Source organism: Cupressus sempervirens, chromosome 3, assembly GCF_028749045.1.
Source record: "Cupressus sempervirens isolate cs-2001-9-10 chromosome 3, ASM2874904v1, whole genome shotgun sequence".
Taxonomy (NCBI): domain Eukaryota; kingdom Viridiplantae; phylum Streptophyta; class Pinopsida; order Cupressales; family Cupressaceae; genus Cupressus; species Cupressus sempervirens.
The window spans coordinates 423,359,894-423,382,063 of NC_143120.1; positions in this window are offsets into that span (position 1 = coordinate 423,359,894).

Below are 22,170 nucleotides of genomic sequence, written 5' to 3' on the forward strand. Positions count from 1 at the left end.
CCTGCTAAAAGTAGGCCTAGTTAAAGGACTTTAGTACATTCACTTGGAATGCCACCCTGTTAAAGTATTTACAAATAGCTACTAGGCCAACCTAAGTCCATACGATTTCCATTATATAATACAACTTCTAAAGAGTATTAGAAAGTCTGTGACCTGATAGCTTTGTAATCTTCAATTGTTGATTCCAAATCCCTGTTCTACTCTTGCTAATCTAATCCTTGCTTGATTTGATATGTCACTTTGTTGGGTTCTAATACTCTGTTCTTCAATAACTGGATTCGACAATGTTTCTCTATTCTTCACTAAGTCTTTTCACACTTCCCTCTAAATTTTTCTATACTTCACCCATACAATTCATTCATCCTCACATTCAATGGGGTTTCATCCTCCTTTTAAAGATTTCAAAGACTTAGGATTAGATATGAATCTATGATCCATATTAATTCTTCATTTCCCACTTATTCCTTGCACTTTTCCTATTGGTTTCATGCCTTCTTCATTTTTCTTATTGGCTACATGTAGATTGCATAGATAATGTAAAAGATTTTCTCTTATCTTCAAGATCCTTTGAGATTCATCCTATGTTGGCTCCAAAAATGGTTTACATTTGATTTTTTGAAGGCACAAACTCATATGCTGATTCTATGTTACTTAGCTCATACAATTTGTTGATGCTTAGCTCATATAGAAAAACTAGCTGACTGGGCTCCTATAGCAATTTTGTTCCACTTGGCTTCTATAGTAACTCGACACCTATACTTTTCTTGGCACTTGAACTTCACTTAGCACCTAAAGATTGCTTGGCACCTGAAGTTCACTTGGCACCTGTTGAATTCTCTTGCTTAGCATACATTGTAGCTCGGCATCAAATATTTTCTTGGCATCTATGCATATTTTTCTTGGCATATGTTACTAGGTTGGCATGAACTTAGTAAACATCTTAAGTGTGTTGACACAAAATAGTCAAAACTAGTGTTAGATTCAACAATCTCCCCCTAGACATGAGAGTTAAAAGCAATTAGTAGTATATCAAAGTCTAATCTCTTCGAGTAAAATATGCATACAGTTCAACATATATACTAAATTTCAAAACTTCTCAAAGTTCTATAAAAGCTACACACACACACACACACACACACACACACACACACACACACACACACACATGCACACACACACATACCTCAAAAATTTTGTAACTCCCCTTGAGCTAATGTGTGATTTCTATTCTTGTAACCAAAATTCTTGTGTTGTATGTATCTTATGCTGATGTCTCTGATACTCTTTTCCTTTGTTTCTACTTCCTATACTTTGTATCTGTGTTACCTTCCATTCTTATTTACAACTCCTCAAAACACTATATTTTCCTCTTAATTGTTTCTCCCCCTTAACTATGTCTCCCTCTTTTTGATACTTATGTCAAAGGGTTGTAAGGATTAAGACCATATTTGTCCAAAAATGTTTTATTGACCTCCATAATCATGTTGAGAGATGCATCCCAATTATTCAAGGCTATATCTAATGACTTATTCTAGATTGTTGTCTCTACTACAAGATGAACAAGTCCTTCTAAAGTAGAAAGATTAGGATCTTTCTTTAGAATAGTTTCTACATAGGCTTGTTCCTTATGGAGTACTCCCAGGTTTGGGGTAATGGAAGACTGAATTTTCATTAGTTTGGCCTTGATATTGGCCTCTTTTGCTATGAACACAGGTGACTCTTTCTATGTGTTAAGCATTTGGGAAAAATGCTTCTCACGTTGAGCTAGATCTTTTGGTAGCTGGATGCTGAAAATATTTAGATTTTGCTCCAAGCTCAGTATCCTTTAGCTTGTTTCCTATGTGAAGTATGAGAAATCACACAACTTTTTATACAATGTGAATACATTCTCAAGTACTTTCTTCACTTTTTCAATTTTCTTTGCCGATTCAACTTGTGACAGTTCAATTTCACTTGATATCTTCTCATTCACTTTCATCTAAAATTTCTTTTCTGACCATTCCAATAATTTAACATTGGTTTCTAGGTCCTCATTCTATACCTAGTCCACAATATTGGATAGCTGCTCCATTATGGGCTGAGTTTGATTAGGTACTTGCAAGCTAAATGCATCAAGAAATATCTCCTTGATCTCCACTAGTGCTTGCTCTTGCCTACACTCATTTTTGAGTATCTCTTGCCTCTTCCTTCTTTCTAGTACCTCTTGCACTTCAGTTATCTACTACAAGTTCATGGTTCTTGAGTCATATCTTGGTATTACTATTTCTTCATCAAGTGTAGGGTCTCCATATTCAAGTACCCTTACAACCTTGGTAGTGCTCAAGACTCATATTGAAATTTGCAATGGTACTACATTATTGCTTAGCTTCTTTTGAGGAGTCCTTGAGGTAGGAAAGTTTACGAACATTTGTATTGCCTCCTACTCCTTAGGGGTCTTCTCCACTTCTTTCTCCTCTTGTTCACTACCTTGATCAATGATGACAATTTGAGGAGGTGCACCTTGGGTTTATGCTACAGGAACATCTTTTCCTATTTGTTCCTTTTTTTGCTCCCCAACAGTTGTTGTCATTCTAACTGTAGAGTCAACCTTACCAATTTTTTCCTATTCTTCTTGCTTTTTAGGTTGCTCTATTGTAGCTATGGGAGGTTGTGTAGATTTTTCTTGTGTGGGTTCCTTCTCCCTAGTTGTTTCTACTATAGCTTTCTATAACTCATCAACACTCACCAATACTAGGTTTGTGCAAAGTTGTGCTTGAAGTGTTTATTGGTGAAGGATCTTCTTAAGATCCTCTTTAGTTAAAGGATTGATGTTCTAAGGTGAAGTGTGAGGAACATCCTATATAGTTACTATGTCTACATGTGTTGTATGTGGAGGGCTTGGTGGTAGCATTTGAGTTTGTTGGAAACTTTGTCTAGTTTTCTATTCCTCACCATGTTCCTTCTCCATAGTCTCTTTTTCTGTTTCTTTTTCTCCTTCATCCTTTTCTTTCTCTATTTCTTCCTCTTTCTCATTTTCTTCTTCTTCTTCATCATTCCTACCCTCAAATGGGTCTTCCTATCCTTCCTTTATAGTTGTCAAACCATAGACCAATTTCCACATCTGTGTGAATTTCTGAACAACATTTTCAATTTGATTCTGCAAGATGTTGAAGGCTCTATATTTTGGGGAAAACTTGCTCCCATGTTTCTTATTCACCTTATTTATTTGACCTTTAGTCAATTCTAGCATTACTTGTGCCAATGTGGATTCTCTTATTTCTTTCTCCATTTTTAAAGAACAATGTCACTTATTTTCAACAATTTCATATAACTCCTTGGGTACTATATTGTCTAATTCAAGAGGAGTGTTCTTGAATTTTTCCATCATGACATATACTAATTCTTTAACTTTATTTTGATCTTATCGACTTAATTTATTAAAATCAATATTTTTCAATTCAAATAAAAATTGCATTCTTCCTAAGATTATAACAAATTTTATCAATATTTTACTTAGGAGCATGGCTTACGATTCTAAATTGGCTGATATCTTTAGATTTTGTCCTTTCCTCATCATCTAACTCTACTTGTGCAACATATCTTCTCCTTGGTTTCTTCTACATAGGACCAATCAGCTCAGTAGCCTTCTTCTTCTCTTTTTCTTGCTCCATGGCCCTTTGAGTTGAGGCTCTTATGGTGGCTCTTGTCACTGGTATAGTTGTCTTGGCTTGGGTTGATTTTGCAACCTTCCGTGCTTTAGGCTAGACTGTAGGTTGAGTTTTGGCCTTTGTCTTCTTGGGCTTAGCTTGAGTTGGTGCTTTCTTGGCTTCTTCTTGCTTGGAACCTTCTTCCTTTTCTTCATCCTCACCTAAGCCTTGTGTCAATACAAGCGGTTGATGTTCCTCTTCATCATTATAATCATCTTCCTCTTCCTCAGCATCAACACCTTCACAAAAAATTTCTTTAAGCTTCTTAACAAGCTTGTCTTTCTTCTTCAAAATGGAGACAATCTTCAACTCCATATCCAATTTGGATCTCACAACATCAAATGTTCTAGAAGGTTTGGAACTCATCAATTTCTTCTACAAGTAATGTTGTGATTGTTGTTGATGCTTCATCAATGTTTACCTCATATCCTAATGGTCTTAGCCATCTAGCCCTTAGAACTGTTGCTTGGATATAAGTATGATCAATATCAACTAAGAAACAAATATCATTGATGTGTTGTTCCACTAAGGAAACTAGTATCCTTAGTCTTTTCTTCATGGATTTTTTGAAATCTTCAAAGTAACTGGTCATTAGAGATTCAAATTTGTCCCCCATTTGCTCAATGTACTCATTGATTTGAGGAATAGCTAACTTATATGATTTCCAATTTACTTTTCTAAAAGAGGGAAATTCTTCCAAAACATAGAAAAATATACAGATCAAAACTGATCCAAACTTACATTGAGCACCTTTTGATCTTCTTATTTCTCCTAGATTCTCCATGATCTATTGTAATAGAAATTCTTCTAGATCATATGTATGATCCTTCTTAACAATTTTGTAGGCCACATCCATAGCAATGCATGGAGCACTATTCAATCTTCTTGATTGATAGAACTTGTGAGATATAAATCTTACTACAAAGTCTAGAAGGGGATCTATGATTGTATCAATAGTCATGCCCCTTTTGTTCCATTTTTCCCCAGTGTAATTTTTAATAGCTTCCTTAGAATCACTTCATAGGGTTTTGTACCAATCTAGGGTTGGAAAATGTCTAACCCTATGCACTATTCTCTTCATTATCTTGATAGGTCCTCCTTCTAACCATAAATAACAATTATGTATTCTATTTAAGATAATTCTTATCCATTTGGTTTTGAAAATTATGGGGAAAACTAGGGCACAGGTTAAGTCCTTTCTTTCAACTATTTGAAATTCTTCCTTTAACGCTCCATTTTTACATAGTTTATCATATGCTTGATGAATCTCCATGTCTCCTACTACTCCTATCTTGCAATTGCAACATTTCCTAACATCTTGCACCATCACAACTTTGGGCAAAATAATGGATAGTGTGCCGATAGGGTCATTCTTATATGCAACTTCTAGAATCAACCTAAAACTTGGTTGTTTAACCTCTGCTAACTAACTGAACCTCAAAATCTTCCTTTTCCTTGGGGTTTTTAGAACTGGAAACCATATTGCAAATCTAGGGTTTCAAAAGAAATTAAACTTTATAACTGTACAACTTGACACTTGAGGAATACCATAGATTGATGAAAATGATGCTTGATCTTTGTCAAAATCTATGCAAAAGCTTCAATTGATGTTTGTCAATCACTTCTGTGCTCTTCTCATTCTTTCTCTACATTCAAATGATGAGAAATGATCAAAAATTGACCTTATACTCCTCAAAACATAGCATTAAATGCTTAGTGCATATATAGCTATACACTTAGCTCCTTAAGGATTTCAGCATAACTCATCTTCCATTGACTTTTCATCACTTGACTGTAACTAAATTACCTCTTGATTCAGCTTCCATTGCCAACTTAGCTATGAAAAATCACTTGGATCCTATTAGCAACTCAACATATACTGAGATTCACTTGGCATCTAAGGACAACTCAACAACACTAGTGAAAACTTGAATTTCAACTTTGCATCTCTAATCATGCTGATCTCTTCTTTTTAGTACTATCTTATTTAGTAAATGATGTATGATAAAGCTTTAGTAAATAAGTCTCTCATGCCTTCTATCTTCTTATTTTGATAAAGTGTGATCACTTGACCTGTTAGGTGAAATGATCCCTTCATTTGGTGAGCTATACTCATCTTTCTTCTTTCATGTCTTATTCATTTCTCCTCTGATGTGTTCAACATCTACCTTCTCTTTTTCTTTGTTGACTTCTACCTTGGGTGCCTTTGACCTTGTTGGGCAATTTTGATCGATATGACTAGTCTTCAAGTAGCTAAAACATGTAGTTTAGCTTAACCATCAGCTGTGGTTTCCTCTAAAATGTGTCCTTATGCAATTTTTAGGAATATGGACATATTCTTGATAGTAATGACAGTTATACCTAGTGTTATAGTCCCAACTATAGTGATGACCATGGTTATTTCCCTTCGCAGGTTGATTAGGTGTCCACATAGGCTTTGATCTGCACTCAAAAGCTCTATGTCCATTTTGCACTTATGACAATAACTTGCATTCTTAGGCTTATCATGCTGAGGGACATTTTTTATCCTACATACATTAGAATTGTGTCCATTTTTACAACATTAATGACAAGTAGGTTTAGTGTTCTTACCTTTGTTACTCCTTTCTCCTATAGTCTTGGAGGACTCTCCTTGTTCAGCGCTGGTGTAACTAAGCCCTGAAGTATCATTGTCGGCCCTTGGTGATTTCAGTAGCTACTCAAAGTATTTGATGGCCTCATTAGGTTTATTGAAGCTTACCACAATCTCCTTCTCTCTTTTTAGGTCGTTTTACAATTGTTCATTTTGCATCTTTAGTGTAGAGATCTCAATATCCTTGACATTTAGTTCATGGTGTGTATTCATCATCTAACTTAGGGTGTCTAGCTACATGTTTGAGATTTTTGCAAGCTCAATCAACTTTTCCTCCAATCTATTGGTAATATTTCTATTGTCATCCTCTATCATGGCATTTTCTACAATGCCTCTTTTCTTCTATTCAGTCACTTCACAAAGCATTATGGCTTGTGATTCTTGTTCAAGCTTGAGTATTCTAATTTCTTCTACTTGAGCTCTATTATTCTCCATTAGGCCTACTATTTCTACGTCAAACTCTTTAGAATTTCTATTTGGAAATAGATTTGTGGTGTCAGTCTCCTTGTACTATGTGTCATTCTTAGCTATGGCAATCTATTTTCTTCTTTTTAATGATTTTCTTAGTTCTCCTCTAGCTTCTTCCAAAGCATGTAAATAATGTTGTATGTCAATTGCCTAATTCTCTATGATCTCCTTAATTTTGTATACTTCCATTTCTAGATCTTTTCTCCAAGTTGTAAGGCACCTTCTTGTGAGAAATTACCGGAATTAACAAGTGGGAAGATTTACTTCTAAGAGGGAAACCTTTTGAAATTCTTTTAACTAAAACCCTTCACATGCATCCAATCTATGTAATAAAATTAAAAGTAAATACATGCATGAAAATAAACAAAACACAAATTTGGTAACCCAGAAACCCTCAAAAAATGAGAAGGTAAAACTGGGGTGGGGATGACACCCACAAAATATCACTACAGCAATGTGTAATTGTTCAAGGTTACAATGTTTGACGACTTCCAATGGTCTACCATATGAAAGGCCTATCCTGTTAAAGACTTTACACTCTATCAAAAGTGACTTGGCTAAAGGATTTCACTACCCTACTAAAAGTAGGCTTGGTTAAAGGACTTTAGTACATTCACTTGCAATGCCACCCTGTTAAAGGATTTACAAATGGTTGCTAGGAAAACCTAAGTCCGTAGGATTTCCATTATCTAATACAATTGCTAGAGAGTATTAGAAATTCTTTGACCTGATAGATTTGCAATCTTCAATTGTTGATTCTAGATCCTTGTTGTGCTCTTGCTAATCTGATTCTTGCTTGATCTGATATGTCACTCTATTGGGTTTTGATACTTCATTCTTCAACAACTGGATTTTATAATTCTACTCTATTCTTCACTAAGTCTTTTCACAGTTCCCTATGAATTTCACTATAGTTCACCCATACACTTTATTGATCCTCACATTTAACGGGGTTTCATCCTCCTTTTAAAGATTTCAAATACTTAGGATTAGGTATGAATCTATGATCCATATTCATTCTTCATTTATCACTTATTCCTTACACTATTCCTATTGGTTGAATGCCTTCTTTTTTCTTATTGGCTGCATGCAGATTGCATAGGTAATGTAAAAGATTTGCTTTCATCTTCAAGATCCTTTGAGATTCATCCCATGTCGGCTCCAAAAATGGTTTACATGAGTTTGTGAGGGCACAAACTCATATGTTGATTCTATGTTACTCAGCTCATACTATTTGCAAATGCTCAGGTCACGTAGAAAAATTGGCTCACTCAACTTCTATAGCAATTATGTTCTAGTCAACTTCTATAGTAACTCAACATCTATACTTTGCTCGACACTTAAACTTCACTTGGCACCTAAAGATTGCTCGACACTTGAAGTTCACTTGGCACCTATTGAATTCTCTGGCTCAGCATACATTGTAGCTCGACATGAACTCTTTACACAACATCTATACATATTTTACTCGGCATATGTTACTAGATTAGCAAGAACTTAGTAAACATCTTAAGTGTGTTGACACAAAATAGTCAAAACCAGTCTTAGATTCAATAATTGCACAATACTAGAAAAATGTCACATGATATTTTCATCTGCAAATATAAAAAGCACATAATAATAAGAAGTGTTTCCATCCCCATGATTGGTACCAAAAATATTCACATAGAAAGTGTGCTTCTCTAAACCCTTCTATCCAAGGGATCTCATGAATTGAGAATCTTGGATGACAACCTAGAGCTCCCTAGTCATGACATGGAAAGGGTGAAAATAAATTATTTTTGCTCTCATATAAGATTAGAACTAAATCGCTTTGTAAGGTGCACCATGAAATGAGAGGTTGAAGAATCTCTTATGAGAATGCAATACACAATGATAACCCAACTTAATAAGAATGTAGAATGCAAGATAAAACTAACAAATGAAGTGTTACAATCTCTTACTTAAGTTAGATGTGCTATGAAAACACATGAAAGATAAACTAAACTAATGCTAACATGAGATTAAGTTACAATGACATGTAGCTATGAATGAGGGTATTTAACAAGTCTTATCAAGCTTCAAATAAAACCTAAGATTCTAGTAGCATAATGTTAGTACAAAATGAATGGTTGTGAGATAAGGAGAAAGCTATCCCTTTTAAATAATAATAAATGATGGAGATCATGAGGCAAGATGGATCTAATCAAGGGTGGAGGATGAAAATAGAGTGATTCATGTGCAAAAGTGTTTCCACCAATTGTAATCAAGAGTTTATTTTTGTGCTCAATGTGAGACAAAAGGATTTTATTTTATTTTTAAAGTGGAAATAATACTTTATGTGTGCACAACTTAGGATAAGTGGGGCATGAGTTCTTTTATTTAAATAAAGGGGGATATGTTCCTTTTCGATTAAATAGTGACTTAAGATATAGTGTTCAAACTATACGATAAAATTGAATAAATAGGCTTTTGAAGATTTGGTCAAGATAAGTGATTTGATAAATTTAGAAAAACTTCTCGAAAGGGGGCTAATAGTCTAGGTGACCATTTTTGGGTGATTACACCTGGTGGTGGAACAAAATACCTTGCAATATGATCCATGAAACTATAGTTTGCAATCCACCCTAGCTAAAGCTAGGGATGCCTGAAGGAGAATTTAGCAAGTTAGAATCTAGGGAAAAAAACAAGGGCTAGAATTAACTAGCTTGATCATAGATATAAGGGTTCTAAACAATTCTTCCAAATCCTTAAGAATAAAGAAGAAAGAAATAAAATTAAAGTACTTAGAGAATAATATAGGTTGATTTAAGAGAATAGAGAGATATTGAAATATTTTTCTAGCTACTATGTGAAGCTATTCATTTTAGAGGATATTGGTAATGAAATGGAGAGGGAGAGAATTAGGATCTAAAAATTAATACCACAGAAGATATCAAAGAAGGATAAGAACATGCTCACTCAACCCATCTCTAAGAGGAGATTATTTTTTAAATCTCCCAAATGATTAATGATAAAGCTCTTGAGCTAGATCCAATCCATATAAAATTATATAAAGTTCATATAGAATGGATCTAGTAGGACCTTCTATCTTTATACCAAGAAGTAGTGGGGTTTGAGTCCTTAGGCTTTGAGATCAATTTAAAACTTACTAAACTAACTCTGAAGGATGGTGACAAGAATATGATCAAGAATTAGCAACCCATTACCCTAAATGTTTCCTATAAGATCCTCACAAAAATCCTAAGTCTAAGAATCAAATATGTCCTTCCTAATATAATATATCAAACCCAAAAATGCATCACAAAAGGCATGCATATCCTTGAGAAACTCATCACATGTTGGCAAGCTATGGATTGGGATAAATTCTTAGGTCAGCAAGCTGCTATTCCTCATTAGTTATGAAAAATTATATGATAGGGTGAAGTGGAAATTCATTAGCCCGATGCTAGAATAGAAGTGTTAAATTAGTATTGATGGAATATATTTTGAGGTCATTGAAAATATGATAGCTAACATAGCTAGCTTATCATTGGAAGGAAAATCATAGATGAAGCAAGATAGAGAGGTAGATGAGATGAATCTCAGGAACTTCTCTTTCTTTGACATAGCCCCTATCCATTTCTCTGGTGGTTTTGCATGGAAACAACTTCTAGAACCATGAGATATGGTCTACTATGTCATAATATTATATGTTACCATGGAGGATAGAGACAAGGTCTAATAATTACCACTTCTATATACTTAATGATTCTCAGAACAAGGATTCTATTTCCTTCCCTTTTATCTTGTTACATTCTATAGAGGATTGCACATGGAATATTAGGGAAAAATCTAATGATGAAAAAAAATAGATTGTTTATCACCAAGCCTTGACCTTTTGTCTCTTTAAGTTTTATAAAGGCATTCCACCCCAAATGTCAATTTTGAACCCTTTATCCTTGAAAATCATTGGTCAAAGTTATCCTCCCCCCCTCCAAACCAAAGTTTGATGAGGACCCCACTTCCTTGGCTAGGAAAATCAAGAAGGAAACAATTGAAATCCTAGATGTTGAGAAGCTTGGTACCACCTCTAGGAAGGGAATCAACCAGTCAAGAAAAAGGCTAACAGATAAGAACCCCCTGACCAGTCCTAGAATGTCTAAACTTGAGAAATTTGTAAAGAAGTATGGGTCTAGACCTAAATGCCTGGCAACTAGAAGGACTTAGGGGGAGAATGAAGATGAATAAACTAATAGTGAGGGTAAGAATTAGGATGTCATGGAGGGTAAAATAGTCCCTTTCCCTCTATGATTTTGGATACTTTCAAAACCCACACCATAACCCTAATTCTAGAAACTATGTGAATGTTTAGGAGTAGGGAACAATCACTTCAGCAATTAGGATGGGTAGCATGGGTAGCCATACCCAAGTGGAGGTCACTTGGGAAGATGGGGACCAAAAGGATAAGGAGTTGGGGGGAGATCATGCTAAAAAGAAAGATGTCATGATGGGAACAAATGACAAAGTGTAGGGAAATCCGAAGGTGGAGAAGTTGAAGAGGTCCATTGTTGACCTAATAAAAAAAGACACAAAATTGGAGGATAAGTTTGACAGGGATGCCAATTTCTCAATGTGTTTTATGCACTTGGCAAATACTCCTCTAGCTCATGTAGACTAACAAGGATGATGCAACATAGGACAAGGAAGTGGAGACTAATATCTCTTTATACAAATTTCTCATTAATGATTGGCTTCACCTACTATTTGAGAGCCTAAGGAGCTAGTGCATGGTTGCCTCTTGTTGGTGTGCTTCAAGTTTAGTTTTTTTTTCTTATGGTAGTTAGTTACTTACTTGGCCTTCAGGCTCTTTTAAGTTTCTCATTATAGACTAGTTTAATAGAAAACTTGTATCCTATGGCCAATTTTATGCATACTGTTAATACTTTCATTGTTTTTAGTAGTACTTACTTTACTATCATACTTATGGGTTAGTTTTTGAGATTCAAAAAGGGGATGGGTAATCTTGTGGTAATTAATTTTAACTGATATCTTGTTTTTTTCTTCTTTGTTATGGGTGAACCCCCGTTTTCAATACTTCTTAATTTCAAAAACAACTAGTAAATTTTCTAAATAAATAGGACAAATAGATAGAGTTAAAAATTTCTAGATAAATTAAAATTCATAATTAAATAAAATTTGATGCATACATACACACACACACACACACACACACACACACACACACACACATGTATATATATATATATATATATGTATGTATATACATATATATGTGTATATATATGTATCTATATACATATATGTATACATATACATATATGTATATATATATATACATATATATATGTATATATACATATATGTATATGTATACATATATGTATATAGATACATATATATACACATATATATGTATATACATATATATATGTATATATATATACATATATATATGTATATACATATATATATGTATACATATATGTATATATACATATATATGTATACATATATATATGTATACATATATATATGTATATACATATATACATATATATATACATATATATATGTATATATACATATATGTATGTATATACATATATATATGTATATATATATATATATATATTACTTCCATATAATAAAAATTCATATCTCAAAAATAATGAACACATTTTCATATAAATAGATTGGGCCATGTTTTGTTTCCTCTGGGTGGTGTGTGTTGGGTTCCTATCGTGTGTTGCTTCATAATGGTGTTGGTTGCTAATTTAGTTTGGTGTGCTTTTTTTGGTTCCTTAGTTTGGTGCAATAGGTGGTTTCTTTTTTTTCTTTTTTGTTTCTGCTAGTTGTGAGTTGGTCTAGTTGTTTGGGGATTTTTTGTTTGGTGGTTGGTTATTGCTTTGGTTCCAACCTGGTAAGTCTATTAGAAGTATTAGTTTTTTCTTAGTATTAGTGATTTGTTCTAGTTTGGGTTCTATCTGGTAGGTTTCACTTACCATGACCTTATTTTCATTGTGTAAGGACTTGATGTTACATTGATGTAATGGGTTCAACCCCTTCCTACTTTACTTAATCAGAATTCATTCATACATACATACATACATATATAATATCTCAAATATAATTATATATTCATAGATTTATCCAAATGAAGAACCAAACATCAATAGTATTTGTAACTACCTTGGTAGACATGTATAAAAAAATGTGGAATCATAAAATGGAAACTTGAACTATTTGGCATAATGTCTGCAAAATATTGAGTCTCATACAACACTTTGATTATAGTATATGCACATTTATTTAAAGAATTCATCATGCTTAAATTAATAATTCAGCTATCACCAACTCCTCAAGAATGTAACTATATTATTAGAAAGTAAATAATAAGTAGATGACATAACCTGGTGGTTTACGCCCTAATGCTTTTTTTTGTGTCAGTAGAAATTTTTTAATTTGACATAAATATTTACATAACCTGGTAGTTTACCACTTATCATAGTTACCACTTCTTGCTTCATAATATGTTAAGACATGGTAAAATGTTTGACATTTTTTTTCTTTTGTACTCTTCCTTGTTCAATAGTATTAAAAATGGGGGCAACCCACCCATACACCAAGGTTTAGTTTTTTTTCTCTACCACCATTAGTTTTCCATTTGGTAGGTGACTTACTAGTAAAGAGAGCTCTCTAAAGCCCCTTAGAAGCTCAATTGTCATTAAAGAATTTAAGCTAGAAAATGACCTAAAAGGCTCTCCTATTAAGCCTTGTGATTCTTGTATTACCAAGAAAAAACCATAAACCCTTAAAGGAACAACCAAATCCCTAGAAGATTCCTTACTATTGGAAACCCTAACCAAATATAAAAATGCTTCCACTAAACCTAGCCCAGTCAAAACCCCTAAGAAGAGAAAAATAGAAATGAAATTACTAAGGTGGATAATAAGGACTCAAAAGTGTCTAGTAGCGATAAAGGAGACAAGAAATTAAAGGCTTAGGGTTATCATATTGATTCCATCTCTAGAGAAAGAAGATCAGAAAGATTGAGGGGTAAAAAGGTAAGAACTACAAGGAAGAAAGTAGAGAGCAAACCCAAGAAAAAAAATTAGGAGGATACCTATGATACTAAGGTCAAAGAAACTCTAGAAGATGATGAGAATAATGCCACTGAGGAGGAATTTGAAGCTAAAGCAGATGGCAAAGAGTTGGAGGAGGTTGAGAATGAGTCCCATGAAGCCCATGTCGAGGTTTTCATAGAGCCTAATGTTGAGGTCCCCAATATCAACAACCCTATTAAGGAACAAATCAAATTGCTAGATAATATGGCTACTAATGAGGAGAGTAAGGTTGTACAAAAATAAATAGAAGATGAAATTAAGATCCTTAATGAAAGAGTATTATCTCTAAGCAACAAGTTTGACAATGTCATTATTGGAATTGAGCTAGGTGAGGTTATATCGACTATATGTATGGTTCAGAAAGAGATTATAAGGAAGGTCATCTTTAGACCACTCATGAGTCATACCAAACTCAAGAAAGAGAGCATGTAAAAAAGTAATGTTCATGTGGAAATGAAGAGCATAGAGGATGTTCATAACTAGATAAAGGATCTCAGGTACTTGGTCAAGGATTGGGAGAACATTAAATAGACCTAGTTTTTCCAAGCCTAGCTTTTCTAGGCCTAGATATTCAAGTCCTTACCTTTCCTTTTTTGTTTGTTTTAATAATTAGTATATTTACTATATTACTTTTATGGATTACTATGCTCTTGCTTGTAATTTTGGGACACAGTTTAAATATTATTATGTTTAAAATGGTTTATGTTAATCCCTAGTAATCTAAGACTTACTTATCTCTTATGATTTTCAACAAGGCTTCAAATGATAAGTTAGACTCTAGTATTCGTAGTACTTACTCTAGTTTTTTAATAAGTTTTGGGTTGTGGAGGTTCTCTAACAATTTGTGTTAGCGAGTATTTTCTTTTGCTTCGCTAGAATGGCCCAGAGTAGAATAGTTCTTTCATCTTTCTATTATTTGGGTTCAGGGCCTATTTCTTGTCTCCTTCAATAAAAAAAATATGTACAAAATTAATCAAAATACTAATCAAATGAAACCTCCATAATGTTAAATTCTATTGGTAACCCTTAATGATGCCCTTAGGTAACCCTTAATGATATCCTTATCCTAAATGTTAAACCTTGATCTTAATGTTACTAGAAAATCATGATTCTCATATAAACACATAACCCTAACTTTAAATTATAATTTTTATCTTAATTATGAACCATTATAAAAAATACTAAACCATAATTCTCAATGGTTAAAGTTAACAATAACCCTCATTGCTAAACCATATTCCTAACAATAAACCCCGATACAAAATTCTAAACCCTAAATCCTAAGTTAAATCATAATCAACATGTTAAAACCTATTTTAAACCCTAATACTAAACTTAATTTCTATAATTTGACCATAAATCATAAACCCTAATGCTAAATATAAATCTAGAAGCTCTAGTTTAAACATCAAATCTAAATTACAAACTCTAATCTTAAGTGTTAAATCCTAAATCCTAATTTTAACCCTATGCAAAACCCTCATCCTAAATGTTATTCCATGATTCTAAAATCAAAAATATTGAATCCTATTGCTAAATCATAAAACCTAATCCTAATCTAAATTCTAGAACTCAACCCTAATATATATAAACCCCAACCCTATGTTAAGTATACCCATACCATAAGACTAAACCTAATTATAACCCTAAATCATTGACCTTTCTAAGAACATAACCATACCCTTAATAAATACCATTATAAATCTAACCTTAATAATAAATCATAATCATAATCATACCCAAAGCCCTAATCCTACCTCTAATCCTAACCCCACCTATAACCCTAACCATCATAGCAATTGTAAATATAAATTGTATACTCTAATCCTAACTTTAGCCAAATCTATTAAACCTATCTCTAATCATAACCTTGATCATAATCCAATGTTAACCCTAAACCTAATCCTAGCCCTAATCCCAACACTAACATATCATTATAAATAATATTATGTATTTCAAAATTGTAAATTAGTATTCTACATTAGTAATATATGAAAGATCTCTCCATACTATTATTTTATTAAAATATTAAAATAAATAAATAAAACACAACATGATATTATTACAAATTAAATAATTTATACCATATTACATGACAATTCCTCTCTGTGTGTCTATGTGTGTGTGTGTGTGTGTGTGTGTGTGTGTGTGTGTGTGTGTGTGTGTGTGTGTGTGTGTGTGTAGACACACACACACACATATGTATGTATGTATGTATGTATGTATGTATATACATACATAAGAGATATCCTTCTCAAGGTGTCTATTCTCATTAATTTGTCATAGTGCAAAGGAAACTCATAGAAGTATATCTCTCAACCTATTATATATATGTAATATATATAAACTAGTATATAGAAATATTACACTATTGTTGTGTGAAGATTTTTTCCAATGTTTTTAGATTATATTTTTAGTTTGACTGGATTCAATGTGATTCAATTTTTCGGTTGAACTGAAATTTATATGGAAAACTCACTACATTAAACACAGGAACTATGGCACTTGTACCCTTGTTCTATGTATGAATTTCTCCATATTTTTACTCTTCATTCTTATATTTTCCATGTCCAATGAATTATATATTCTCATAAAACCTATTTTACATATGTATATTTATCACAAGTTTGCATATAATATTTTCGTCACACATGAAGATGCTAGAACAGACAATAATTCTTCTTTCTCAATCACATTAGATTTTTTTTAATACTCATGATAATATTCCATAAGATAAAATTATATCGCAAATTTAGATTACAAATTTGCTCTTAAAGATGTACCTACTTCCATTTGCAACTTTGATCAAAAGATTGCAATATGTTCTTTGAAAATCTGATCACAATCAAGGTTCTGCCTTTATTCAGGTTTAACCTCTCTTATAACATCATTTCTAGAAGACTAATTTTGTATGTTTACTGAAATGGATAGCCATTCTAGTATTTATAAACACATATAGCGCTAACCTTTTTAATTAAAAAATTATACCTCTTTTCAAATCTGCATATATATCTGATGGGGACACAACCCAAGAACAGAATGGAACCAAAAGAAAGGGAAAATTATATTAACTGAGAAAATAAGCTAGTACAAACAGTGCAGAGAAAATAAACTTCAAAACATGCCCTAAGGGCTTACAATAGCATAAATCTAGAGAATATTTCTCCTTTTAGCACCTCTTCTCAAACTCCACTCCGAACTGCCTTTTACAATGCTAGAAATCTCCTTAAATAGACCCCGGAGGGTTAAGGACTAGGAATACATTCTAGAAAGTGCTAGTAGGCATCCACCGACAAAATAGAAGTTCTAGAAGCTGCGTTAGAAGTCGGTGCAAATCTAGAAGAATCTAGAAACAGTAGACAAACTTTCGGGAGGCATAACTTTTGAACTGTAGCTCCGATTGATGAACCGTTTACATTTTCAAAAAGCTCTCGAAGCACTCTATAGCCCTATGGACAAGCTTTTCTCGTTCCCCAGTTTTCAACCCTTTTCGAGGTCATTTAATGCCCCAAACCTGACTTTGAAGCATTCTTAGGAGGTCTCCAAAACCCAAAAAACTATAATAACTTTCAAACCGTGGGGCCTATTGACCTGATTCTTTTTCTAGAATTCTCTAAATCATGATTACATTCATCTGTCCAATTCACACCTTCTAGTTTACCGAAATGATGGCCCAAATACATGCTCCTATTTTTTCAGGATTTTCAAACGCACTGACAGTTGAACTATGAGAGTTGGAGCCTTTATTTGAGCCAAATGGGTATCCAAAAATGTAAAGACATAAAACAGAAACTAAGTCTAAGTACATTTTTTTGGTGACATAGGATTGCCCTTATACCTCTGGATGCTCCTGCATCAGACACCCAGGGTAGATTGAAAAGTGACCCTGTCACTTTATGGATGGTAGAGGAAATCCCAAATGGGAAACCTCAGCTACTGAAATCCAAGTTGAGTCCTCGATCGGTCGTCCTTTCCATTTTGACCAAATACTCTTCATACTGCCTATTTCTGGTACTCCTACCCACACGATGATCTAGAATGTCTTCTATCTCCTCCTTCTTAGAAACAGGAATTGGACATGGCTCTAAAACTAGCTCCTCATCTACACCATCATCATGATACTCTATTAAATTTGCAATGTTGAAAATGGGAGAAATGTGAATACCATCTCACAGCTCCACCTCATATGCATTCCCTGAGTTATGTTTCTTCAAAATTTTATAGGGGCCAAATTTCTTCATTTTCAGCTTGTTGTAAGTACCAACTGGAAATCTTTCTTTTCAAAAGTGCACCATGACAAGATCCCCTACTTGGAACTCCTTATGTCTTCTCCTTGCATCAGCCCTAGCTTTATACTCTTGATTCATCTTGATAATGTGTGCTTGAACCTCCTCATGTAGATGCTTGATGTGTTCAGTAAATTCCTCAGCTTCAGCACTTGTTCTCTCCCCTTGTTCTATCTTCCTCAATTCTGGTGCAGTCCTTGGGCTATTTCCATATACAATTTAAAATGGTGATTTTCTAGTACTCCTATTTACAGAATTATTATAAGCAAACTCTGCTTGTGGTAGAATCAAATCCCATCCCTTGGGCTCATCTCCAACTAAACATCTCAGCAAATTGCCCAGACTTCTATTTACCACTTCTGTTTGGCCATCAGTTTGTGGGTGATGCATGGAATTGAATTTCAAATCTGTTCTCAACTTCTTCCACAATGTCCTCCAGAAATACCCCACAAATTTAGTATCTCTGTTAGAAACTATACTCCTTGGAAGACCATGTAGTCTTACCACCTCTTTGAAAAACAAGTCTGCAATATGGATAGCATCATGAGTTTTGTGGCATGGAATGAAATGTGCCATTTTGGAGAACCTATCTACCACCACGACTACTGAGTCATTACCCCTTTGTGTCCTTGGCAATCCAAGAACAAAATCCATACTTATGTCCTCCCATGGCCTTGATGGAATAGGCAATGGCTGATATAGGCCAGTATTTTGACTAAACCCCTTGGCAACTTGACAAACCTGGCAACTCTGTACAAACTTCTTCACATCCTGTGAAATTTGAGGCCAAAAATAATGTTCTCTAAGAATGGAAATGGTCTTATCTCGACCAAAATGTCCTGCCATCCCTCCACTGTGTTTCTCCTTAATCAGATTTTCCCTCATGGAACTCCTTGGAATGCACAATTGACTACCTTTGAACAACATGCCATCCTGAATCAAATAATCTAACCACTTGGTTCTATCTAAAACAACAGGTTCTTTACAAGCTTTCCATGCTTCAGCAAAATCAGGATCCTCGGGGTACAAATTCTTGAGTTCATCAAACCCAACTACTTCAATCTGTATTGTTGTAAGCAACAACTATCTCCTACTTACTGCATCTGCAACCCTGTTAGATTTTCCACTTCTATGCTTCAACACAAATGTATAACTCTGCAAGGATTCTACCCACTTCATATGCCTCTAGTTCAATTTACCTTGGCTATTTAGGCACTGCAATGCCTGATGATCAGTATACAAAACAAATTCCTTTGGCAATAAATAATGCCTCCATTTCATTAAGGCCTGAACTATTGCATAGAACTCTTGATCATAAACAGAATACTTCTTCTTTGCATGATTCAATTTTTCACTAAAATATGCAATAGGATTACCTTCTTGGCTTAATACAGCCCCAATAGTACTACCACTAGCATCACAGTCCACCTGGAATACTTTTTTAAAATCTAGAAGTGCCAACACAGGCCGTTTAGTCACCTTCTTCTTCAGCAATTCAAAACTTCTCGCAGCTGCTGTAGTCCATTTGAACTCTTTTCTATCCCCTCTTATTGTATCAGTTAGAGGTGCACATATGCCACTGAAATTCTTAATAAACTTCCTGTAAAAACTAACCAGACCATGAAATGATCTTACCTCAGTAGCAGACCTTGGAGTAGGCCATTCCAAGATGGCTTTTACCTTCTCTAGATCCATTTTGAGACCTTCAGGCGATATACCAAATCCCAAATAGACTAACTCCCTTTTTGCAAAGACACACTTCTTTAGATTAATTAACAGTTTCTCTTCCCTTAGCCTTTCAAGGACACTACGAATATGTAGTAAATGTTCTTCCAAAGTCTTGCTGAAAATTAAAATATCATCCAAATAGACAATAACAAATTTTCCCAAGAACTTCTTAAGTACCTCATTCATGAGCCGCATGAAGGTACTTGGGGCGTTCGTCAATCCAAAGGGCATGACTAACCACTCATAAAGACCCTCCTTGGTCTTGAAGGCTTTTTTCCACTCATCTCCTTCTCGAATCTGTATCTGATGATAGCCACTCTTCAGATCTATCTTTTTGAAGTACTGCGCTCCACTCAAGCAGTCCATAAGATCATCCATCCTTGGTAAAGGAAACCGGTACTTGATGGTTATCCTATTTATAGCTCGAGAATCTTTACACATCCTCCACTCTCCATCCTTCTTTGGTGCAAGTACTGCAGGTACTGCACATGGACTCAGGCTCTCTCGAATCAAGCCCTTCCTCAACAGCTCTTGAACCTGTCTATTTAGCTCCTCTGTTTCAGTAGGAGTATTCTTGTGAGCAGCCTTGTTAGGAAAACTAGCTCCTGGAATCAGATCTATCTGATGACTGATTTGCCTTACTGGTGGGAATCCATCTGGAACATTATTAGAGATAATATCTCCAAATTCCCCTAGTAAATCTGAAACTTCAAATGGTATTTCACTACTACCTTCTTTATCTTTCCTAGGAATCAAAGCATAGCACATATGCTGATGTTTCATGCCATCTAAAAACTTCCTTCCATCAACAAGACAAATCCTAGCACCGCTACATACCTTTTCACCTTCCTTTTTCATGGGCTTCAATTTGTGGCGAACTCCTTCCTTTGTCAGAGAGTATGCGTTTGCATGTCCATCATGTATTGCATGTCTATCAAACTGCCATGGTCTACCCAATAATAGATGGCAAACATCCATCAAAATAACATCACAGAGAACTTCATCATGGTAACTCCCAATTTTGAATTTTACTAAACATTGTTCACTTACTAGGACCTTGTGATCATCTTTTACCCAAGAAATCCGATAAGGCTGGGGATGTTTCTCCCTCTTGAGCTTCAGCTTAGAGATCATCTCTTCTGATACCAAGTTATCAGTGCTACCACCATCAATGATCACATCACAACATTTATCCTCACAATTACATCTGCTATGGAACAAACTCCTCCATTTTCCTGGTTCATTCCCACCACTTAGTATGACTCTTTCATTTACCAAGGTCTCTCCTTTTTCTGCATCCTATGAATGTGATGATTGTGCATCCTCATCCAGATGAGCAACCTTAGCTTGACCCTCAGCTCTACTATTCGTCCTTCCTTCACATTGAGGGCATTCAAAGGCACGATGACCTTCTTCATTGCAATGGAAATAGGTACCACGGAAGCCTCCTCTTCCTTGTCCATGTCCTCTACCTCTTCCTCTTTGATTTCCAAAGTCTTGATCACGGGAGCGGTTGAAACCCTCATTCCTCTGGTTCCTGCTAGTACCCTCATCTTCATTTTTCTTTTGAGTTTCATTGTGGCCTCCAGATGATCTACCACTTCCCCTTCCTCCTTGACGGCGCCCTCTTTGTCTTCCTTCAAACCTTTTACTCAGCTTCTCTTCAACTCATAGGGCAAACTGGTATGCTTCTTCAACGCTGGTCATTCTTACCAGACTTAATTTCTCCTGGATGCTAGGTCGCAACCTACTGATATAATGAGCCACCTTCTCCTTATTTTCTTTTGCATGCCCCGCTCTAATCAGGAGTCGGTAAAACTCCTCTCTATATTCTTGGACTGATCTTCCTACTTGCTTTAACCCATGCATCTTCTTAAAACAATCAAGCTCATAGTCCACAGGAATGAACTGCTTCTTCAATTTGTCCACCATGCGATCCCATCTTGTGATCTTCTTCTTTCCTCTTCTAAGTCTTTCCAGTTGAATCTCTTGCCACCAGATTTTGGCATGGCCTTTCAGTTTGGCCTTTGAAAACTTAACCCTATCTGGGTCCCTTATATCCTCATACTCAAAGTATTCTTCCAGTTCATTGATCCAATCGATCAACTCATCTGGTTTCAAATTTCCTGAAAATATACCCACTTCAATTGTAGGTCTTTTCCCAAACTTACTAATGGCCCTAAAAAGCCTTTCCTCTATAGGATTCAGAACTTCCCCGTCAACTTCCATTACTTCCTCTTCATTGTCATCCTCACTATTGTCAT